The 23,924-nt window shown below is 41.0% G+C and overlaps 1 long non-coding RNA gene across 1 annotated transcript in view; it reads left to right on the top strand.

Annotated features, from left to right (window-relative positions):
- Nucleotides 1-17,062, top strand: part of LOC145352636 (uncharacterized) — a 43,740-nt gene extending 26,678 nt beyond the window's left edge. The window contains exons 2-3 of the long non-coding RNA XR_013888562.1: nt 8,112-8,250; nt 10,856-17,062. This is a non-coding gene — a long non-coding RNA (uncharacterized LOC145352636). The remainder of the gene's footprint in view (nt 1-8,111; nt 8,251-10,855) is intronic.
- Nucleotides 17,063-23,924: the final 6,862 nt, after the last annotated feature.

Below are 23,924 nucleotides of genomic sequence, written 5' to 3'. Positions count from 1 at the left end.
TACTCCCGAGTAATGCAGCATTTTTTTGGTCAGAACCAGAGGATGCATTGGTTAATAATTCATTATGTAAATACATTACCGTCATTAATTTTCTGTAATTTTAACAATAAGCAACATCACAGAAGATCACTTAAGTCTTATTCTGACATGCCTGATTGTCTGTTACACTTAAATGTATCTTTTACTGATCGATCTTTCCTGACATTAAGCCCAATAAGTTTGAGAATATGGTCATACTTTTCCCTGCATCTGCTATCTTTATGGTGCTGATCTTCCGCATTAGCTCCTTTATTTCTCCTTTGTCTTATTTTTCCATTTAGGAGATACAGCGTGGTAAGGGAAGAAAGCCACCAACTTCAGGTGGCCTTTGAGATAAGGGGGTGTGCTGAAGAAGCTTTGCTTATTTTCAACAACTTTCTTATACGATCCCATAATCACTTACACCCTACCTCTTCAGCTTCCATTTTCCTTCTTCCCTCCATAGTCTTATCACTATTACTTCTTGTCTTGAATGACCCACTGTCTCCTCTACTATCCTCCTTAACTCCTCATTAGTCATCTATCAAGCTAAAGCCCACCCCCACTTGACAGTTTTGACAAAACCAGATGCTGTTTTAGGAGGCCCCTTCACCCTCGAATTTCTTTCTTGACTTTCCTATCAATTATAATTTTAATTTTAGTTTTTTAAGTTTGCCTTTTCATTAGAAAAATGTTAGCATGGGGATACATCTTGTCTCCCTTTGAGGTTTTTTTTCCCCCCCTACTCTTTGCAACTTCTGTTTTGCAGGTGTACACCAGATTTAAAAAAATCTGATCTCTTCAATCGTTCCCTGGGCAATTCTATCAAGTATAAGTTCAGGCTATCAAGAGAGGCAGATGCCTTCAGGCAGCAATTTATTGAAGGCAGTAAAGGACTATTTCAACAAACGTAGACATGTTATATCATGAACTATCCACTTCTGATTTAAACTTCCATTAGAAATACGGTGACTAGGCAGAAATTCTCCAAAAAATGTTTTTGGATCACTTGTGAGAACCCAGTGGATAAAATAAACACTTGTTATTGTGAAACACATTCAGTGTCACTTTCCATTGAAATATCTCACCACGTAAAGGAGTGATCATAGGTACTTGGGGAAATGTACACTAACTTTAATGTACAATTGAGTTCTTAGTTTGAACTTTGCCCTTTTTTATATATGAATCTTTTTTAATTTTGATGTAAAACCAGATCCATTGTAAACTGTAAAACTTAATTTTGATAATATGTTATAATTTGAGATTGGGCTGCAGTGAAGCTGTTGGTATAGAAAGACTAATGTGCAAATGCTCCACTGGACAGTGACTGTTGGCTCATTCAAAGGAAATGAAACTTATTAATTGAGGGACGTTTATTATATTGAACTTGACATGAAAAAATTGTAAAACTTAAACTGCAGGTCACTGAAAATCAATTGTTAAGCCACTATGACGTACTACTTCCAGAATGACAATTGAATTAGTGTCCAGATCCGATTTCTTTTCACAGCTTTTATGTTGTAGTGAATAGATCTTTGTTTTTGCTTTTCTCTTTCCTGAAGGTGCTGGTCTGTGATTTAAAAATAATTCTCTGCATGTCCTTGTACCTAGTACCTTGCTCGGGGCTATTTGCAGGTGATCTCAATGCTCATCCTCCTTTTTTTCTTTCTCCTACTGCAGCCAAGAAGGAAAATTGATAATATGCATACCCATGGTAGGCAACTGTCTTATTATTTTATATACAGCATAGTCGTGTTCCAGATGGAGTGACTTAACAGAGCCACAGTTAGATGAGGGCCAAAGTTACCAAGTTTCTTGGTGAAAGTGTAATTTTAATGTATCACGGTTTTCTCATCCCAGGTCAACATTCAAAATATTATTAGAGGTAAAGATCTCCTCGTTAGATAAGAAAAAAGACCTGTTCTATAACATTTGCAGTCTGAGAAATGTTATGTGCCTGTGCATGCGAGAAGCTCAGCATCCTGAAACATATCTCATTTTACTCCTTTTGTGCGTGTTCTGCTGAATGCTGGTGGGAGGCATCCTGCAATAGAATCAAAACTTTAGGCCTAGGAGATGTGGAAGTCTGATTTTTTTTTTGTTTTTGATTTGAATTTCTTTGTAAGGATAATAAACGTTTTAATTTGTGGTACAACCTGCACATGAGACGAGTGAGCACAGCTAAAAGTCGGTTGGTTGTAATTTTGACTACTTCTATCAATACTGCTTTAAATTATTTGAACCTTGTCAGTCGTACCATTAAAACCTGTTCCCCAACAAAAATGTACAGTTGCATTATTTAGGTTGAAGATGAAAAAAGTATCAATATTGCAGTTGTAATTTTACAGGACATTGCCAGGATGAGCAAAATATATGAAAACTTTTCTCGTGCAAAATGTAACAGTCAACCTTTTTGTATGTCTCTAGCAATAATTATTGTACCTCATTATATGTTGCATTTTTAATCGCCTTCCCAAAGTGCTTTGGTGCTTTCTTATGGCATGTTCTTCTCTACAAAAGTACACATGATAATTTGGATTAGAAGAATCATTGGTACAAGCATTTTGGAATGGGCTGGGCACATCACAAGTGTGTTCAACTGTTCTAATCTCTCAAATTATTTTTTGATCCACAGTTATTGATTGCAAGCCCATCAGAGTGGGATTTAAATTAACTTTGAGTCTGTCAGGATTTTAATGGATTGTTGGCAGCTGTGCTTTTTTAAGAAGTTTCAATGTGATACTCTATTTGTGAGTTCAGCAGATCAGATATTTTTGCAGAATCTGTTTCCAACGTGAAACTTAACCAAAGACTTTATTTTTCACTCTAGTTCTCAATGGTTAAGAACCAATATATTTTAGTAATTCAGCATTGAAGTTTGTACCAAAAGGACATGGCCGATTTGTCCACATGCAGTAATAGTATCTCAGCTTTCTTGCTATTTTGGAGTAACTTGCGTTTTAATATAGATGAGTTCCTGTGGTATTCCGCATGGAATTGAGGCAACATGTAGTTTTTGGGTGAAGTATGTATTGAGATTTAATTGGACCAGACGTAGTTAGGAATGGATTCCCCAAGGATCCTTTCATAATACTATCAGTCTTTTATAATACTTTCAGTCAGAAAATTTAATAATCCCAGGGAATCTGAGTTTCCTGTGTTTCCTTCACTCTGCTATTGATGAGATAAAACGTCAACTTGTACTTGTAGTGGATTACATTTCATTTCATCCTAGCATTCACTTCCTGAAGTCATCTGGCAACATGGCAATTGATTTTCACATCTATTTCAAGGTACAAATAATTGATTTCCCACCTTAGGGCAGGAGAGCCTGTGAGGAGGTTTGCTTTGCTGTGGAGAAAGGCTGCAGGATTGATGTTGGATCAACAAATGCAGCTGAATCTGTGTCCTTAATCTTGGTGCTAAACAAGTCAGTTTGCGCTTTCAGATTGTCAGAGTAAAGGGGCAGGCGAGAGGACTTTTATGATGACTGGTGAAGAAAAGAAGTTGGGAGCAGGGGAACCTTTCTCCCAGATTATCCTGAAGTTGGAAAATTTTCATGGAGAAAGGTGTAACTCAATAACATTTCATCACCCGTACAATTCTGAATGGTAAAAATAATTTTGTAACAGACACACTGCAAACTGTCCCTCAGGAACTTCAGGGAACCTAAAGAGGAATGGGAATAAAAACAGAAAATGCTAGAAAAACTGGTCTGGGCAGAATCACAGTATCTTTTATACAGTGCGGAAGGAGACAGTTTGGCCTGTTGAGTCTACACTGGCTCACTGAAATAGAATTCTACCTAATCTCACTGGCCTGTCTTATCCCCTTGCACATTATTTCTTTTCAGATAATTCTCTTTGAATATCTTGATCAAACCTACCTTCACCAGTCTTTCCAAGAAGTTCATTCTGGATACTAACCACCTTCTCTGTGAAAGACATTTTCCTTGCATCACTTGTACTCCTTTTGCCCATTATTTTGAAGCTATGTCCTCTAGTTCATGATATATTCCTGAGAGGGAACAATTTCTCACTATTTACCTTGTCCAATCCCCTCAGGATTTTTACATCTATCAAGTATCCTCTCTGCCTTTTATTCTCCAAGGAAAACAGATCCAACCTCTTCAATCTATCCTCTTTGCTACAGTTGTTTATCCCTACATAGAGTTAGTTGTATGATTCTTCTGCAGACAAAATGTTAACTCTTTCACTGTCCACAGATGCTGCCAAACCTGAGTTTTTCCTGCATTTTCTGTTTTTGCTTTAGATATCCAGCATTCACTGTATTTTGCTTTTACTGAGGAGTAGGAATAACCCATTTTGTCCTTTGATGGAACAAAGATGGGGGAGGGTTATTACCAGGGTGACTGGGTTGGGAGCAAATAAATGTTTTCCTGGAAACAGGCACCAGAGTGAAGATAAGGGAATGGTTAAGTAGTTGAAGTTTTGTGGAGAGTAGAGGGACAGGCAAGGCAGGTGGTCATTTGAATACACTGATAAGAGTGGCTTAGGAGAACTTAGAACAGAATGAAAAGTAGTGTCTCAGAGGTTGGAAATGTGAAAAATATGAGGAAGTGGCCAAAAATGGACTTTTTCCAAACTGAGAACAGTGCCTCACACTATGAAAGGCAAAGTGGAGGAGTTGCTGAAGCAGTTAGTTGCAAAGCCTAGGAATCATTCAGCCTCTTTGATTTACATATTGGCAGCTCCAGTTGTTCCTGTTCTTAAAAGTGATGGTCCTGTGCATATACGTGGCGATTGCAAACTTACCTTTAATCAAGCTTCCAAAGTGGATTCGTGTCTGTTGCCGAGGGGAGAAGATCTGTTTTCAACCCTTGCAGGGGCAAGATGTTTTCAAAACTAGATGTGAGCCAGGCATGAGAAATGCTTGCTAGAGGAAGATTTGAAGCAATAATTGACATTGTTTGGTTTTTGGTGTATCCTCCAGTGCAGCAATCTTCCAACGTACTATGGACAATCTGTTAGAAAGCATTCCTCATGTTGCAATCTGTTTGGATGACAGTATAGGCAAGACTGAGGAGAAGCACCTCAGCAACCTGGAACAAGTTTTAAAAAGGTTTTCAGAAGTGAGACTGTCTGAAGTGGAGCAAGTGAATTTTTCAGTCACCAAGTGTGCAGCATCTAAGCCACAGATTCACAGCACAAGGATTGTCTCCTATTTTGGGCTTTAAGGAAGCTCTGGAACCCAGGAATGGGCCGAGCTCTGATCATTTGTGGGTTTGATAAACTATTATGGAAAGTTTATGCCAGACTTGTCTACAGTGTTGGCTCAACTACCTACTTTTGCACAAAGAAACCACATGGAAGTGGAAGTCTGCATAGAAGAAGGGTTTCAAAGCTGTGAAAGCACTGCTGCCATCTGCAAATCTGCCAGACCATTTTGATCCAGACAGGGAACTTATTCTGTAATTTGATGCTTCTCTGTATGGTCTGGGGGCACAACCTGCTCATGTAACGGAGGATGGGTCTGAAAAAATCATTAGTTTTGCATCTATGGTGCTGATGAAGGGATATTCACAGTTGGACAAAGAAGGTCTAGCTATTGTTTTTGGGGTGAAGAGGTCCCATCATTATCTCTGATCGTTTGTTCACCAAATGTACTGAGCACAAGTCGTTGATGAGCCTTTTTCAGCAAGTCAAAATGTATTCCTTCTGTGGCCTTGGCAAGAAGTCAGTCCTGGACACTTAGCTTGTCAGTTTATCAGTAGAGCATTGTGTACAGGGCAGGACAATGCCAATGCGGACAAATTGTGTCATCTCCCTTTACCAGATTTGCCAATCCAGTTATTATGCTTTGAGAGAGATTTGCAGACTTATCCAATCTCCAGTGAGTATGGAACAAATTAAGCAGTGAATGGACAGAAACCCTATTCTTGCAAATTAAAAGATTTTGGATGCAAGAGGACTAGCTATCATAGAAGATTGTGGGTTTGAAATCTTTATGTGAGGTGCAAAGACAAGTAAATGTGAAGGATAGTTGCATACCATGGAAGTTGTGAATGGCCATTCCGCTGTTGTTCGCAAGTCATGATGAAATTTGAGCCTCATCCAAGTGCCTCTCAAATGAACAGTCTAGCCAGGTCATAGGTTTGGTTGTCTAATATGGACCAAGTGAAATCCTGTTCTGCATGTCAATTTAAGAAGATAGTGCCATCAACATCACTACATCCTTGGGAATGGCCTGATTGTCCTCAGTCAAGACTTGATTTGGATTTTGCAGACTCTTTTATGGGTCATGTGTTTGTGGTCATCATGGATGCACATTCTAAGTAGTTAGAAGTACGCAAAGTTTAAAGTTTTACTGTCAGAAGTAAGCTTACAATAACACCGCAATTAAGTTACTATGAAATTCCTTTAGTCACCACACCCGGGCACCTGTTCGGGTACCCTAAAGTAGAATTTAGCATGACCAATGTACCTGATCACATCTTTCAGACTGTGGAAGGCAATCAGAGCACCAGGAAGAAAACCATGCAGACACAGAATGTGCAGACTCCACACAGACAGTGACCCAAGTGAACCCGGCCCCCTGGCACTGAGGTAGCAGCGCTAACCACTGTAACATTACACTTCTGTTACAGTAGAGAAGCTACGGCAAGTTCTTGCAACGCATGTTTCTGATAACGGTACAACATTTGAGTTATTCAAGAATCTATGCAAAGGATTAGAATATGCCATGTGCATACTGTGCTATTTCACCCAGCTTCAAATGGTTTGGTAAAGTGAGCTGTTCAATCATTGAAGAAAGGATTGATGAGACTGGCAGGTGAAACTTTAAAGACCAAGCTCTCGAGGTTCTTATTTTGGTATCAAGTCATGTGACAAACAACCACAGGACTTTCGCCAGCTGAATTATTGATGTGTAGAAGACCAAATTCTCTCCTGGATCAGAGCAAGAGTGGGAAGGAGACTGAAAAAACAGAAGGAGAAACATTATTATGCAAAGAAGAGATTTTTAAACCCAAATGATTGTGTTTATATCAAGAATTTTGGCAGCAACCAGCACTGGCTACCTGGAGTTATTCTTCACCAAAATGATCCAGTATCTTTAGCAGTGAAATTGAACAATGGAAGAGTTGTTCACAGACACCAAAGTCATCTTTGTCTATGCCGTGACCGTGAGATGGCAAAAGTTCCAAATAATACAAGAAGAAAATGCTGTTGTGGAGATTCAATAAGTGATTCCTGCTGTACCAGAACTTCCAGTGGATTCTACTTCAGGAAAGGAACATTCATGCACAGATACTCGACCTATTTCTGTGCCCACCAGTTCAGTTGAATAAAGTCCAGCAACACCACAATCAATTGAGTTACCAGTGGTACTGTGTGCGGATTACAGCATAATCGCTTGTGAAAGACTGACGTATAATTAAAGCATTAGTTTCATTGTATTTCTGCCCTTGAGGAGGATTGAAATCAAGAGGCGGGAGAAATGTTAATGTTAATATTATGCATCTTATGTCACAGCACAGCAGAAATTAATTTAAATATCAGTTGCTGTTGCCAGTTGTATATATTCACATATTGACTGTTATTAGCTCTGATTCTTTACTGTTAGTGTTATTTTGATATTTAACTAGAATCTCCTGATTGAATCCACACTATATTTTAAACTTCGTTATTTTTATATATTCACAACTCATTTTAACTGCGTTTTTTTTGTGGTCAATTTACCACAGTAATGGTACTAGAAAAGAAAATATTTAATTGACACATGGACAAAAGTAATCTGAGCAATGCTCTGTTTTTCTAGTCTATTTAGAGAGAAATAAAAATTCTCATTGACAAATGTGGGAGAATGAAGAGGAATCTGAAATTGCGCTTCATGCTGTGCCCTGATCAGGAACCTTCAAGCTGAGAGTGGGCGAGTGGAGGCAAAGAGTGAAAAGAAGTGTCTCAGCTTTCATCCTGCCTTTTATCATAATGAGAACACCAATACATTTTTCTTTTTCCCTTTCTCCTTTCTCTTCCCACCCCCACCCCCATCATGAAAATGGTAAAATGTGTGTGTGTGAAATGAAATATAGCATATGGTCATGCTTACATGGTTTCTCTTTGATTTTGTAGAACTATTTCCTCATTTCCAAATGATAGTTTTCTGATCAAATCGATTGAAGTGGTTTTCATCTAATTTCTTCAATGCGTATGCTACACTTCGACATTCCATAGTCGTGAAATATCCACCGAGAACCACACCAAGGGCTTGGTAAGCATTTGAATCTAGATTAAAACGTTCAGTGTATTTTATGAAGTTCTGCAATCTGAATCTGGAATTTTGCCTGAAGGACACTGGTTAAGAAATCTGCAGGTTACCTGGAGTCAGTGGCAGTAACAAATTATTCTTGTAAACAGACAACAATCACCTAACATTCTATTAATTGTAGAAGGAGTGGCACAGTAGTTAGCACTGCTGCCTCACAGCGCCAGAGACCCAGGTTCAGTTCCGGCCTCGGGTTTTTGTGGAGTTTGTACATTCTCCCCGTGCCTGCATGGGTTTCCTCCAGGTGCTCCAGTTTCCTCTCACAGTCTAAAGGTTAAGTTGATTGGCCATGCTAAACTGACCCTGTCTAGCCGTGTAAATATGTGGGGTTATGGGAATAGGGCCTGGGTGGGATTGTGGTTGGTGCAGACTCGATGGGCCGAATGGCCTCCTTCTGCACTGTCGGGATTCTATGATTCTCTGATCCTATGATTCTGATCATATGAGTTTCATTTTTAGCAAATAAACCTTCACTTTGAATTTTTATCATTACCTCCAATACAAAGATCATCAATCAATGTCCTAAGAATTTTTTAAATAGTGCATTATACTAAAATCAGGGCATCTATTTATCATCCACTTTTTTCTGATTGTGATCATTTCTACATTGTAGAGCATGTATACACTCTCCTGGGCAAGGTGAGGTTGTTGGGGTGGGTCATAGTAAAAGAACAAGATGTTTTCCAACAATGAAGATGGAGTAATCGCACCTTTTAATGTACTAAGGCACTCTAAATTAAATACAAGGTTTTTATTTTGCTGTGCGTTCATATATAACAATGCTTCATATTACTGGAGGTAGGGGTGGTTATATTGGGGCATGAAATGTAATATGGCATGGTTAATTCTCCTGCATATTCAGCAATCCAGAAACCTTTTGACTATCTGCGTGGAGTCACTGTTAAATTACAAACTGCTCTGGAGAAATTTAATTTAACCTTATAGAGAAGTACACAGTAAATTGGTTCAATGACCAAAATGACTGCCATTTCCTGGAATGAGCCTGTGGCATGAATGTTGTGAACTGTACTTACTTTCAGTTCTCTATTCCGAGCAGTCCATGATGTAGTGTAGGTTGCAGATCTGGTACAGGAGCAAACAAAGCTTAGTGATTTTAAAAAAAGTCTCCTGAAATGGAACCCCCTAAAAAGGTACCAGAAAATCCACCTATTTCTAGAAGCAGCTGGATAAATCAGGATGGTTTGGCTCACTCATGCCTGACGAAATGGTCACCCAAACCACCACCACCTACTTTAACTTCCTCCAGCATGCACATCGTGTTGACTAAGATTTTAGTCAGGATTCTTATTAGCAGGGCAGGTCCACCAGAATTAATCTGGACCTTGGAGGGCTGCGTTGACATTGCATTCCTTTGAGTAGACTATAGAGGGATCGAACTGAGGTGTTCCAAATCATTAAAGGATATGATAAGATGGTTTTTTAAAATATCCTCTAGCCAACAAGCCTAGAACTGGGAACAGCAGTTTTTTATATCTGAAGAGCCTTTTCTAAAAGAATTGCCCAACATACAAACTGTTCAGAGATGCAAAGTAAAAATGGAAATGAGCAAAATGTTGATTTTTTTTTTCACTTTGAATGAAACACCAATAACAAAATTACTGAGCTTTTATAATAAACTTAAAAGGAATTCTATTTGTCCAGTGATCTTATTTTTAAGATTTCTGCTTAGTTCAGAACAAAGACAATTTTGTTGGCTCCTTGATTCTCCTGATATAAAATAGCTGAGAATGCATTCGAAATAATTTGTTTTCAGTTATATTAGAAACATTAATGTCACAACAATAAAACCTAATCCTTCAACCCAAGAACTTGGCTTATAGCCATAATATAGATGTAATGGCCAGAACAGGTTTATTTTCAAGCACAATGGCATTTTAAACTCTAAAATTTACTATCATTATTAACATCCAATTCTTACAGGAAAATTGTTACCTTTTGTTGACATTCTCTTAACTTCATATTTCTAGATTTTTTTCATAAAAATGAGAACAGGTCAGTAAAGGTTAGGAGCTGTATATGAGACATTCATGAGCCACATGTGGTCAACCCCTGCTCTAGATCAAGGAGACATTCGTGTCCTGTTCAGAGCTTACGTCAGTCAGCACTGTTTCATAAGAAAGGTCATGCAATTATGGAACTTCCTTTCCCCAAAACACCACTGGTGGGAGCTCAATTGAAAATTTTGATAGGTAAGAGTATTAAGGGTTATGGGGCAAAAGTAAATGAAGTTCAAAAATCAATGAACCATGATCTAAATGACTGGATAAGGATCTGAGTGACCACTTTCTGCTCCTGGTTTCCATTGAGCCTCCTTAGTTTCTGGCTCAGGAGTTCTCTTCCAATAGAATTCTCTCAATTGGTAATGAGCTTATATGGCAGAGACCACTGAGTTAAGAATAATGGCACAGGCCCTATGGCAGCAGGAATAAAACCACCCTGTCCCGTTAAGAACCACTTCCTCATCACAGCAAGTCAACATTGGGCACCTCTCAACTGTTTCCATACCGACCAAGGTCTTTGTGTACTCCAGTTAATGATTCACATCATTGAAGATTGCCCCCGACAAAATTCAACAGAGGGAAGCTATTGCTTGGTATCGCCCATACTTAAAATAAATTGGTAATGCAGACTAGAGGAGAATGTGCATGGGTGAAAACACAATAGCTGCAGTGAGTCCCTAAATATGGCCAAACACTTCCCAAGTAATCTGTGAGCTGTGTCCCTTTAACAAAGTACTACACCCATGATGAATTGGTCACAATTATCAAGTGGTGGAGCACGAACTTGGCTGTTTTGTAGAATGCCTTAATTGAATCTGACTTCACTACATGTATTCCAGATCCTAAGCACATGCTGCGTGAAAATGTTTTTCCTCATGTCATCATTGCTTTTTTTGCCGATTATCTGTTGTCACGTTCTTGATTCTGCTGCCACTGGAAACAGTTCTTTTCTTTCTGCTCTATCCAGATCCTTTATGATTTTTAATCCTCTGTTGTAATCATACTCTGCCTTCAAGAGTGTTATGGTTCAGGTCAGAAACTCCATGTTTTATGGAGCCCGCCTGGATCAGACATTTTGCACCTTGAATTTGGCTAGGATAAGCATGATATGTTTTACATCAAGTATGATTCAGATGACCCAGTAGGGAGCTTTTATCAAACAAAGTTTATTTAAGAGTATGGTTAACACGTATAGAAAGAAAATTAGCACTAACTTTTATCAATTATAAACAAAACAAGCACAATAATGTCTAACCCTTAATAAATGTATCTAAGATGTTGCGATCCAACCAAAACTTCCTTTAGACAAGCTTTCACAGATTTAGCACAGCAAAGACTAATGCTCATGCAGTACTGGAACTGAATCCTTTGGATGAATGCCGTGCAGTTGATATACTTGGAACAGCTTCCCAGAACACCAGGGAGACTCTCTGGCCAAGCCATCAACACCAGATTTTCTATTCCAGTAAGGCTAAAATCCTTGCTTTTAGCTAAGCACAACTTCCAAAACCCAGAGAGAGAGGGACACTGCTTTCAGTCTGACATCCACTCCCTTTTAAATACAAAACCTGCAGCTCAGAAAATGAAGGAGCTCCTGTCACCTGACCTGCAAACATTCTTCCTCCTGATAATGCAGGGTCATAAAACTAATTCCCAAAGTAAAAGTAAACGTCATTCAAACCACTTGAGCAACAAAAGGACTCCTCATAGACAGCTCAACACCAATGACATCGGATATATCTCTTATAGGTACACTAACGTGACAAGATGTATATATTTATATCACGTTTCTTGTAAGAGATATGTTTAAAATTCCACTCTGTTCTGAGGGGTGACGGTTTATATCAGAAAACCTTTAAGCTAGTAGCTGGGGGAACAAGATAAATACCCATTTAAACATGGGAGTGTTTGTTTAAGCAGAGTTAATGCATTGTGTTTACTTGAGTTCCCTCTTGGGGTTTCAGAGTAGGGTTTTTTAATTGACAGAGTCACTTGGTTAATGGAAGAACTAAACTTGCAGGAAAGAGTTTCAGTTTCATGTTGACATGTAAGTACTTGCTACCTGGGCTGCCAGAAGAAAGCAGTCTCTCTCTGTCTCTATCTCCTAAAGGCTTTCTGAAGACTCCAGAGTTGGTAATTTAAGTCAAAGCAGGTGTGCCTGTGTTTTGCTAATTAATTATAAAGAGAGATTGAAGTTTAGAAGAGAAATATTGCTTGATTGAACTCCTAATGATAGGTTAGTGGTTAAGAATTGTGTCTTGTGTTCAACTATTGTTCAATTGTTAAAAGCTAAACTAAATCATTTGTTATAGTTAAACTTTTAAATATAATTTTGTTTCGATAAATTCCCAGTTTCTCAGTAGAATCGCACCTGGATTGAAATATCTTCTCCTCAAATACTTAAATATAATTTTTTTGGATCTAGTCTGGCTTCATAATTTTCCCTGTGGTTTCTGATACCCTAACTCTATCAAATCTACTCTTAACCTTCTGTAAGGGAACCAGACCCAACTTCTCTCGTTTATTATATAACTGAACTTCCTTATCCCTGGATCCATTCTCATTAATCTTTTTTGAGCACTCTAATGCCCTCGCATCCTCCCTAAAGTGTAGCATCCAGAACTCAACATGATACTCCATTGAAGCCAAACCAGCGTTCTCTATGAGAATAAGATCAATCTTCCTTGCTTTTGCCCTTGTTAATAAAATCCAGAAAGCTAAGTGCTTTATTAATGGTTCTTTCAATCTATCACACCATTTTCAACTATTTCTGCACACGTACACCTAGATCCCTCTGCTCCTGCACCCTTTTTAGGATTTTTTTTTTTATAATTCTGTTCTCTGTTGCAAAAACCAGGCTTCCCTCATCAGCGAGCAAGGGGCCAGGAATTCCCAAGTCCTGACTAGCGCCTCGAGTTTTACGCACGAGTGGATCAGGGCAGGTGCCCCTGTGCAGTGGTGTTTTGGGATGTTGTAAGATGTGTAATTGGCAGGTCTCATGAAGATGTTCTGAATCTTGTATTAATTAATGTTTGTGTTTATTAATTACTAACTATTTACATATGAGGCCTACCACTGTCTTTATGCTTGCCTCTACCCGTACTGGCCGTGTTGACAATTGCTGTAAGCTAAAATGATATTGATGGATTGGTGGAGTGGGCAGGAAGGTGGGCAGATGGAATTCTACCCTGATAAATGTGAAGTAATGCTTTTATGGCAATCAAACAGTAAAAAGGAATGCAGAATAAATGTAAATATACTGAGAGGGGTAGATAAAGTGAGAGATCTTGGCATGCAAGTTCACAGGTCCCTGAAGGTAGCAGTACAGATAGATAAAGTTGTAAAGTGGCACAGTGGTTCGCACTGCTGCCTCACAGCGCTAAGGACCCGAGTTCAATTCCCGGCCTGGGTCACTGTCTGCGGAATCTCCTTATGTTGGCGGTGGGGGGGGGTGTCCTCCAGGTGCTCCAGTTTCCTCCCACAATCCAAAAGAAGTGCTGGTTAGGTGCATCGGCCGTGCTAAATTCTCCCTCAGTGTACCTGGAGAGTGGCGACTAGGGGAGTTTCACATAACTTAATTGCAATGTTAGTGTAAAGCTACTTGTGACTAATAAATAAACTTCAAAAACTCCTTAATTGGCAGAGGTATAGATACAAAAGTAGGGATGTAATGATGGAACTGTGTAAGAACTGCTGAGGCCACGTCTGGTATATTGTATGCAGTTCTGGTCACCACGTTACAGGAAAGATGTAATTGTCCTCCAGAGTGCAGAGAAAACGTAGTAGACTATTGATATGACTGGAGAATTGTAGCTACGAGGAGAGTTTAGAGGGATAAGTGTTGTTTTCCTTGGAATAGAGAAAGCTGAGAGGTGACATGATTGAGATGTACAAGATTTTGAAGGGTAGGGAGAGAGCAGACAGGAGGAAACTGGCAGAGAGCTTAAAAACCAGCGGTCAGATTCAAGCTAAGTGGCAATAGGATTAGAGGGGACCTGAAGAAAAACTTTTTAGGCAGAGGGTGATGGATGTCTGTAATTTGCTGCCCGAGTTGGTGGTGGTGGCAGAGAACTTAAACTCGTTTAAAAAGCAGCTAGATCTGCACCTTAAGTGCTGTATGTTGCAGAGCTGTGGCCATCTGTAGGAAGATGGGATTAGAAAGGGCACCTGAGTGTCCTTGGACTGACAATGGATAAGATGGGCCAGTAGCCCCTTTTATCATTTCTATGGTTCTATATGTCCAGTCCAAGAGTTCCCACTAGAGGCAGGTGATGTGTCCCTTTTATATCACAATGGGTGGTACTGTACCCACATTACCCTTTCTATGCCTGAAACTACATATGACTCCTTCCCCAAGCCTTTATCTAACATACATTACCTCCACTACATCTCTCCCCCACCACCTGTCTATGTTTATAGGTTCAGGTAGTCAGAAGGCTTTATAATTCTTCCAGTTCTTGTCTTTACACCAGTCAGGGGAGTGAGAGACTCTTGTACTGAATTAACCTTGATGAATAGGAGGTTGTTTTGGATGTGGTCATTCTGGCATTTGGTGGATTAATCTTAATTCTTTTTTCATTCTTTGGAGTTGAACTGTTCCTTCTCAACTCCCATCTGGCATCATTGGTTTGTCCCTTTCTTATGGTGAGAATGAACTTACAGCTCATCTACAGTGCTCATTCTGTTTTAATTTTCCTTCATGTGTATTGCCATGATGCACGTTTGGATGGAAAGTGTCTCATTCTGTTGTGTGGGTGAGACTTTACAACAGGCTCATCTTGCAGTTTAGTTTTCTGTCTGACAAATATCTCAATGGTTTGCTTCATTGCCTCTGAGGTGTGCTGCAGTCAGTTGATGGCTGCTTCTGTATTCCATCCATGCCTATCTGGCTAACAGTTGCATTAGCCATAGGTTGCAGTGTCTGTGTCATGGGGTTTTGAGGTATGTTAACAATCGGTGTCAGAGCCAGTGATTGAGACTCTTCTTGTTGCTGGTTCATCTTTTGCCATTCATGGTAGTCTGACTACTGAGGAACTTCTAACACCTGCAAATGATGGATCCCCCCCTGCTGTTATAGTGATCAGAAACCACTCTTTCTCTCTGCACCCCCACCCAATCTTATGGTCCAGCACTCCCCCACTCTGGTCCTCTTGGACCCCAGTTGGAATGTTTCTTATTTTATTTCTGAAGAGTCGGTCACCCTGTGGGTTGGTACATTAGGAGAATCTAGGGTAACTCAGTTGCAATCGATATTTCCTGCTCTTGCAGAGGTGCAAATCTTAACCCTGGCTCTTCACAAAACAGGAATTTTGGAGTTGCTGTTTTAATTCATCCTAACCTCTTGGATGACAGTATTGTGTTAAGCTATACCAATTACCTTACCTGTCTCAACCAGAAGACCTGTATTTTCTAACAGCAAGACTTCTGCCTGCGTTGATTCTGGTAAAACCCCGAACTGCAGCTTCTACAATAGTAGCATTTAAATTTCACTGCCAAAGTGTAGGACTCGCCCTCAAAACAGAATATCGCTGTATTACCTCTCCTTCACTGCTGCCATTGTCAAGACTGCAAAGGTCTTGACTGCCCACTTCTTGACTGTAATGCCATCAAGGACACACCTGTCAAATGGTGTCCTCTTTGTGATGGCCTGGGGAGACTCTGCAAAATCTGCACCATCTTTAATGAAGGCAGGTGCCTTGGTCATTACTAGCATTGATTTAAGGCAATGTATTTTTGCATGAGTGAGCTATGTGCAGAAACAGTTAAAATTTGAGTCAATGTTTTGAGTCCAGTGTGACTTTTTTCAAAAAAGAGACTTATTGGACTTGAACTTGAACTCAGTTTCTTGCTTCACATGCTGCTAGATTGATTTTTTTTTCCAGCATTTTCTGTTTCTGCTTTATGGTTTGTTCGACGAGTGAACTAAAATGGTAAAAATTGAATCTCGTGGACAAGACTTGGGTTTGATCCTTAATTCGTAGCCAGTATCAGCCAGGTGGCTTGAGCAGTATTAAAATATTCAGCAGTGAATTGAAAGCTATAATAATCAGCAACAGTTCTGCTCCAACTTCTTACTTAATGACCCATGCCACTGAACACCATCCATAATATAAGCTGAAATAAATAATGCATGGAACCCTTCAACCTTCCATTTATGATGGTATATCAACCGTTCAGTGAAAAAGCAATTCTTAGTGCCATGGAGATGGGAAGTGTGCAGGATTTCCTACTATACAATCTAACTTATTTGTTACCACTTATTGTAGAACACTTGTCTTGAGCCATAAATGCTACCTTTAGTGGTGATAACTTGGAATGTATTTTTGTAATAAACAATTGCATATTTAAAAGCAAAATTATAAAAAAAGCGGTAGACAGAGGGGAACAGGTAGATGTGGTGTTTTTAGATTTCCAAAAGGCGTTTGATAAGGTGCCTCACAAAAGGTTGCTGCAAAAGGTTAGGGTGCATGGAGTTGGGGGTAAGGTGTTAGCGTGGATAGAGGATTGGCTGCCTAATAGGAAGCAGAGAGTTGGAATCAATGAGTGCTATTCTGGTTGGCAATTGGTTACTAGTGGAGTGCCACAGGGATCGGTGCTGGGGCCTTAACTGTTTACCATTTTCATAGATGATCTGGAGGAGGGGGCTGAGTGTAGGTAACGAAATTTGCTGATGACACGAAGATGAGTGGAAAAGCAAATTGCATGGAGGGTGTGGAAAGTCTGCAGAGAGATCTGGATAGACTGAGTGAGTGGGCGAGGACCTGGCAGATGGAGTATAATGTTAGCAAGTGTGAGGTTATCCACTTTGGTAGAAATAACAGTAGAAGGGATTATTATTTAAAAGGTGAAAAGCTGCAGCATGCTATGATGCAGAGGGATCTGGGGGTCCTTGTGCACATATCGCAAAAACCCAGTCTGCAGGTGCAGCAGGTGATCAGGAAGGCGAATGGAATGTTGGCCTTTATAGCAAGGGGGGTAGAATATAAAAGCAGGGAGGTCTTGCTGCAACTGTACAGGGTACTGGTGAGGCTGCAGCAGGAGTACTGTGTGCAGTTTTGGCCGCCGCACTTGTGCAAGGATATTTTGGCCTTGAAGGTTTGCAGAGAAGGTTACCTAGGCTGATACCGGAGATGAGGGGGTTAGCCTATGAAGAGAGACTGAATAGACTGGGTCTGTACTTGTTGGAGTTTAGAAGGATGAGGGGGGATCTTGTAGAGACATATAAGATAATGAAGGGGATAGATAGGGTAGAGGTAGAGAGATTCTTCCCGATTTAGAAAGGATAGCAGGACTAGAGGGCACAGCCTCAAGATAAGGGGGGGACAGTTTAGATCAGAGTTGAGGAACTTCTTCACTCAAAGGGTGGTGAATCTCTGGAATTCTCTGCCCATTGAAGTGGTGGAGGCTACCTCGCTGAATATATTTAAGTCACAGATAGATAGGTTTCTGATAGACAAGGGAATTAAGGTTATGGGGAGAAAGCGGGAAAGTGGAACTGATCCACTTCAGATCAGCCATGATCTTATTGAATGGCAGGCCAGGCTCGAAGGGCTAGATGGCCTACTCCTCCCATTTCTTATGTTCTTATGTACAAGATTTTATGTATAATCAGCTTCGGCTATTGTTGCCAAAACACCCTAAGTGACTTAGCCCTCCGCGTATAATTTTAGGTCAACTGCACCTCAGCAAGACTGTACTCCTCCTCAAGCGAAACGTCATATACTCCTGGCTTTTTGGCATTCTGCTGATATCTCAACGTAATGTTAAAATTTACTGTCATTTTCTCAACTGTCATGGGGAGAGAAAAGGCCAGTCTTAACTTATTTCTACCATTGTGACCAATGAACTAACCGACCACTAGTTCAAATCTGACATGTGGGAGTCTTTTAAGGAGCAGTTGATGGGGCTGCAGATTAGGCACGTGCCTGTAAAAAGGAAGGATAGGAAAGGTGGGATTTGAGAGCCGTGGATAACCAGGGAAATTGAGGGTCTGATCAAAAAGAAAAGAGGCGTATGTTAGGTCCAGGCAGCTTATAACAGATGGAGCACTGGAGGAATACAGAGAAAGTAGGAAAGAACTCAAACGAGGAGTTAGAAGGGCAAAAAGCGGTCTTGAAATGTCCTTGGCAGACAGCAGGTGGTCAGGAAGGCGAATGGGATGCTGGCCTTCATAGCGAGGGGGATTGAATATAAAAGTAGGGAGGTCTTGCTGCAGCTGTATAGGGCATTGGTGAGGCCGCAGCTGGAGTACTGTGTGCAGTTTTGGGCGCCGCACCTGCGCAAGGATATTTTGGCCCTGGAGGGAGTGCAGAGGAGGTTTACTAGGCTGATACCGGAGTTGAGGGGATTGAGCTATGAGGAGAGGCTGAATAAACTAGGCTTGTACTCGTTAGAGTTTAGAAGAATGAGGGGAGATCTCATTGAGACGTATAAGATGATGAATGGGATGGATAGGATAGAGGTGGAGAGACTCTTCCCGCTCAAAAAAGACAGTAGGACTAGGGGGCACAGCCTCAAGATAAAGGGGAGGCGGTTTAGAACGGAGTTGAGGAGTAACTTCTTCACTCAAAGGGTGGTGAATCTCTGGAATTCTCTGCCCGTTGAAGTGGTGGAGGCTGCCTCGCTAAATATTTTTAAGAAGCGGGTTGATGGGTTCTTGATAAGAGAGGGGATTAAGGGTTATGGGGAGAGGGCGGGAATGTGGAACTGAGACACGACAGATCAGTCATGATCTTATTGAATGGCGGGGCAGGCTCGAAGGGCTAGATGGCCTACTCCTGCTCCTACTTCTTATGTTCTTATGAATCCTAAGGCATTTTATTCATACATTAGGAACAAAAGAGTTGTCAGGGAAAAAAATCGGACCTCTCAGGGACAAAGGAGGGGAATTATGCTCAGAGTCTAAGGAATTTGGGGAGATCCTAAATGAATACTTTGCATCAGTATTCACAAGGGAGAGGGACGTTTTGACTGGAAGTGCGGACCCGTTAGAGAAAATCTTCATTACAAGGGAGGAAGTGTTAGGTTTTTTAGGGAACATTATGACTGATAAATCCCCAAGGCCTAATGGCATCTATCCTAGGCTGCTCAGGGAGACAAGATGAAATTGCTGGCCCTCTGACAAATCTTTGTCTCTTCATTGGACACAGGTGAGGTCCCAGAGGATTGGAGGATAGCGAATGTGGTACCGTTATTTAAGAAGGGTAGCAAAGATAACCCGGGTAATTATAGGCCAGTGAGCTTGACGTCCGTGGTAGGGAAATTGTTGGAGAGGATTCTTGGGATGTATGCACATTTAGAATAGAATAATCTCATTAGTGATAGGCAGCATGGTTTTGTAAGCGGGAGGTCATGCCTCACAAATTTGGTGGAGTTTTTTGAGGAGGTGACAAAAACGGTTGATGAGGGAAAGGCCGTGGATGCCTATATGGACTTTAGTAAAGTGTTTGTCAAAGTCCCTCATGGCAGGTTGGTGCAAAAGGTTAAATCTCATGGGATAAAAGGTGAGGTGGCTAGATGGGTGGAGAACTGGCTTGGCCACAGAAGACAGAGGGTAGCAGTGGAAGGGTCTTCTTCCGGCTGGAGGTCTGTGACCAGTGGTGTTTCACAGGGCTCCGTACTGGAACCTCTGCTGTTTATGATATATATAAATTATTTGGATGAAGGTGTAACTGGTGTGATCAGTAAGTTTGTGGACAACACAAAGATGGCCGGACTTGCGGATAGCAATGAACATTGTCAGAGAATACAGCAGGATATGGATAGGCTGGAAAATTGGGCGGAGAAATGGCAAATAGAATTTAATCCAGATAAACGCAAAGCGATGTATTTTGGTAGAACTAATGTAGGGGGGAGCTATACGATAAATGGCAGAACCATCAACAGTATAGACAAACAGAAGGACCTGGGTGTGCAAGTCCACAGATTCTTGAAGATGGCATCACAGGTGGTGAAGAAGGCATATGGCATGTTCGTCTTTACAGGACGGAGCATGAAGTATAAAAATTGGCGTCTGATGTTACAGCTGTACAGAATGTTAGTTAGGCCACGTTTGGAGTACTGCATCCAGTTCTGGTCGCCACACTACCAGAAGGACGTGGAGGCTTTGGAGAGAGTACAGAAAAGGTTTACCAGGATGTTGCCTGGTATGGAGGGTCTTAGCTATGAGGAGAGATTGGGTAAACTGGGATTGTTCTCCCTGGAAAGACGGAGAATGAGGGGAGACCTAATAGAGGTGTATAAAATTATGAAGGGCGTTGATAGGGTGAACAGTGGGAAGCTTTTTCCCAGGTCAGAAGTGACGATCATGAGGGGTCACAGGTTCAAGGTGAAGGGGGCAAGGTTTAACTCAGGTATCAGAGGGACGTATTTTACACAGAGGGTGGTGGGGGCCTAGAATGCGCTGCCAAGCAGGGTGGTGGAGGCGGACACGCTGTGATTGTTTAAGACTTATCTGGATAGCCACATGAACAGACTGTGAATAGAGGGATACAAACAAATGGTCTATTTGGACCAATGAGTGGTGCAGGCTTGGAGGGCCGAAGGGCCTGTTTCCTGTGCTGTATTGTTCTTTGTTCAAATCAGCACATAGGTAAGTCTCTTAGTAACAAGCCAGATAGGTGGCTTCAGTGGTATTAAAATATTCAGGATTGAATTTAAAGCTAAAATAATTAGCAACTTGGTGACTCAAGCCAGCCAAGTAAAATAAATATTTATATTTTAATTTTTTACTGCTCTCTACCTTTTACTACTTTATGATCTGTCATCATTCTTCTTCACACCACCCACCCCCCCCATTCTTTCCTTTTCCCTACTTCATCCCCCATCTCCTTGCCACCGCCACTTAACCCTTTCTACATTCTACCTCTGTCCCATTGTCTCCACCTCACTGCCCCCCTCCTAAAAAAATCACCATCTGGCACAGCTTCTCTGCTGTTTGGCCATTTACACCTTTTATTCTCTCTGGGCACAGCTATTAGCAGTCTTTCCTCCTGGTTTCTATGGCTATGACTCATGTTTCATTCCCTCCCCCTGCAATATAAATATTTCCCACTTTCTATGCCTTTTGGCTTTGACAAAGGGTCATCTGGACTCGCAACTCCCCCGTCTCCCCTCCCCAAATCCCGAAACATCAGCTCTTTTCTCTCCTTACCAAACCTGAGATTTTCCAGCATTTTCTGTTTTGGTTCCAGAGGCCTTATCTTATTTTCACCTTTTGTGTGACATCTTTTTGAATGCCTTTTGGAAATCTTGGTATACTGCATTAACTTGTTCTCTTTTATCTACCCTAATTGTACTATGCTTTTGTAAGTGTATTAAGACAGTAACAGATTCAAACATTTCCTCAACAAATATTAGGCTAACTGGCCAATAGTTTCAGTTGTGTGTCCCCCTCCTTTCTTAAATTGGTGTAACCTTTGCCATTTTCCAATTTGATGAAACTGTTCCTGAATCTAAGGAATTTTGGAAAATCATAGTGCATCCTCCTATCTCTGCAGCTCTTTTAGAATCCTTGAGTGTATGTGGTTTTCTGTAGCCCGATTATAGTCCCTTAACTTTCTCCAGTACTATTTCTTCTATCAATTACCTTAATTTCCCCTTTTCAGCCCTTGGGTTACTCTCTTTCAGGCATGCAACCTCTGTTTTCTGTGAAGCAGACGTAGAATACAAAAAAACTACAGCACAAATAGGCCCTTCGGCCCACAAGTTGTGCCGATGATATCCATACCTACTAGGCTTACCTATAACCCTCAATTCTATTAAGTTCCATGTACTCATCCAGAAGTCTCTTGAAAGACACTATCGAATTTGCTTCCACCACCACCGGCAGCCGTTTCCACTCACCCACCACCCTCTGAGTGAAAAACTTACCCCTGACGTCTCCTGTGTATCTACTCCCCAGCACCTTAAACCTGTCTTCTCGTAGCAATCATTCCAGGCCTTGGAAAAAGCCTCTGAGAATCCACCCAATCTGTACCTCTCAACATCTTGTACACTTCTATCAGGTCACCTCTCGTCCTTCGTCTCTCTAAGGAGAAAAGACAGAGCTCCCTCAACCTATCCTCATAAGGCATGCCACCCAATCCAGGCAACATCCTTGTAAATCTCCTCTGCACCCTTTCAATAGCTTCCACATCCTTCCTGTAATGAGGCGACTAGAACTGAGCACAGTATTCCAAGAGAGGTCTGACTAGAGTCCTATAAAGCTGCAACATTATCTCCTGACTCCTAAACTCAATCCCTTGATTGATGAGGGCCAGTACACCATACGCCTTCTTAACCACTTCCTCTACCTGCGAGGCTGATTTAAGAGTCCTATGGACCCCAAGGTCCTTCTGATCCTCTACACTGCTAAGAGTCTTACTCTTGATATTATACTCCTTCATCCCATTTGACCTGCCAAAATGGACCACTACACATTTATCTGGGTTGAAGTCCATCTGCCACTTCTCCACCCAGCCTTGCATCCTATCTATGTCACGCTGCAACCTCTGACATCCCTCCAAACTATCTACACCACCACCACCAACCTTCATGTCGTCAGCAAACTTACCAACCCATCCCTCCACTTCCTCATCCAGGTCATTTATGAAAATTACAAACAGCAAGGGTCCCAGAACAGATCCCTGGGGCACTCCACTGGTCACCAATCTCCATGCAGAAGAAGAGCCATCTACAACCACTGTCTGCCTTCTGCAGGCAAGATGTGGAGATGCTGGCATTGAAACACAGTAAGAAGTCTGATAACATCAGGTTTAAGTCCAACCGATTTATTTGATAGTAAACTCTCAAGCTTTCGGGGTTTGCCCCTTCATCAGTTGAACGGAGAGTTCTGGCCTCAGACAGAGCATATAACAGCACAGACAGTTTACATGTTACTGATTAGAATGCGAGTCTAACCTGCTATTCATGTCTTAAAGATGTGAGTGGAAAGAGCATTATGCATAGGTTAAAATGTAAAGTTAGTAGTAAAGACTCACATTCTAATCAGTAATCTGCCTGTGCTGTTATATGCTCTGTCTGAGGCCAGAACTCTCCATTCACCTGACGAAGGGGCAAACCCCGAAAGCTTGCGTGTTTACTATCAAATAAATTGGTTGGACTTAAACCTGGTGTTGTCAGACTTCTTTCTGCAGGCAAGCCAGACATGCAATATTTGTTCTATGTCACTGCCATTTCCTCATTCTCCATGATTATTTCTCCTGTTTCTGCTTCTATAGAAGCAATACTTACTTTAGCTATTTTCTTCTTATACTTGGAAAAACTCTTGTCTGTTATATTTCTGCCCAGTTTACTCTTCCTATTAACTTGGCAGTGGCCCTTTGCATTCCAAACTACCCCCAATGCTCAGACTTGTAACATTGAGCCTCTTTTAATCAAACACTATCCTAAACTTCCTGAGTTAGCCAGAGATGAATCTTTCTTGCTGCGTTGCTGAATTTTTGTTTATCTATGGGGCATATTTTCATTGAACATTTTGAATTGTTTCTAACTGCTCATTTACTTGTAAACCTTTTAGTTTGTTTACCCAATCAACCGTAGCCAGAATGTAATTGATTTTAAGTGTAACATTTTCTGCATGTGGGTTGGAGTATGACG

Source organism: Carcharhinus amblyrhynchos, chromosome 14 (assembly GCF_965287045.1).
Source record: "Carcharhinus amblyrhynchos chromosome 14, sCarAmb.v2.hapA, whole genome shotgun sequence".
Lineage (NCBI taxonomy): Eukaryota > Metazoa > Chordata > Chondrichthyes > Carcharhiniformes > Carcharhinidae > Carcharhinus > Carcharhinus amblyrhynchos.
The sequence above is the reverse complement of the archived record's forward strand: the minus strand, read 5'-3'. Positions and strand labels throughout refer to the sequence as shown.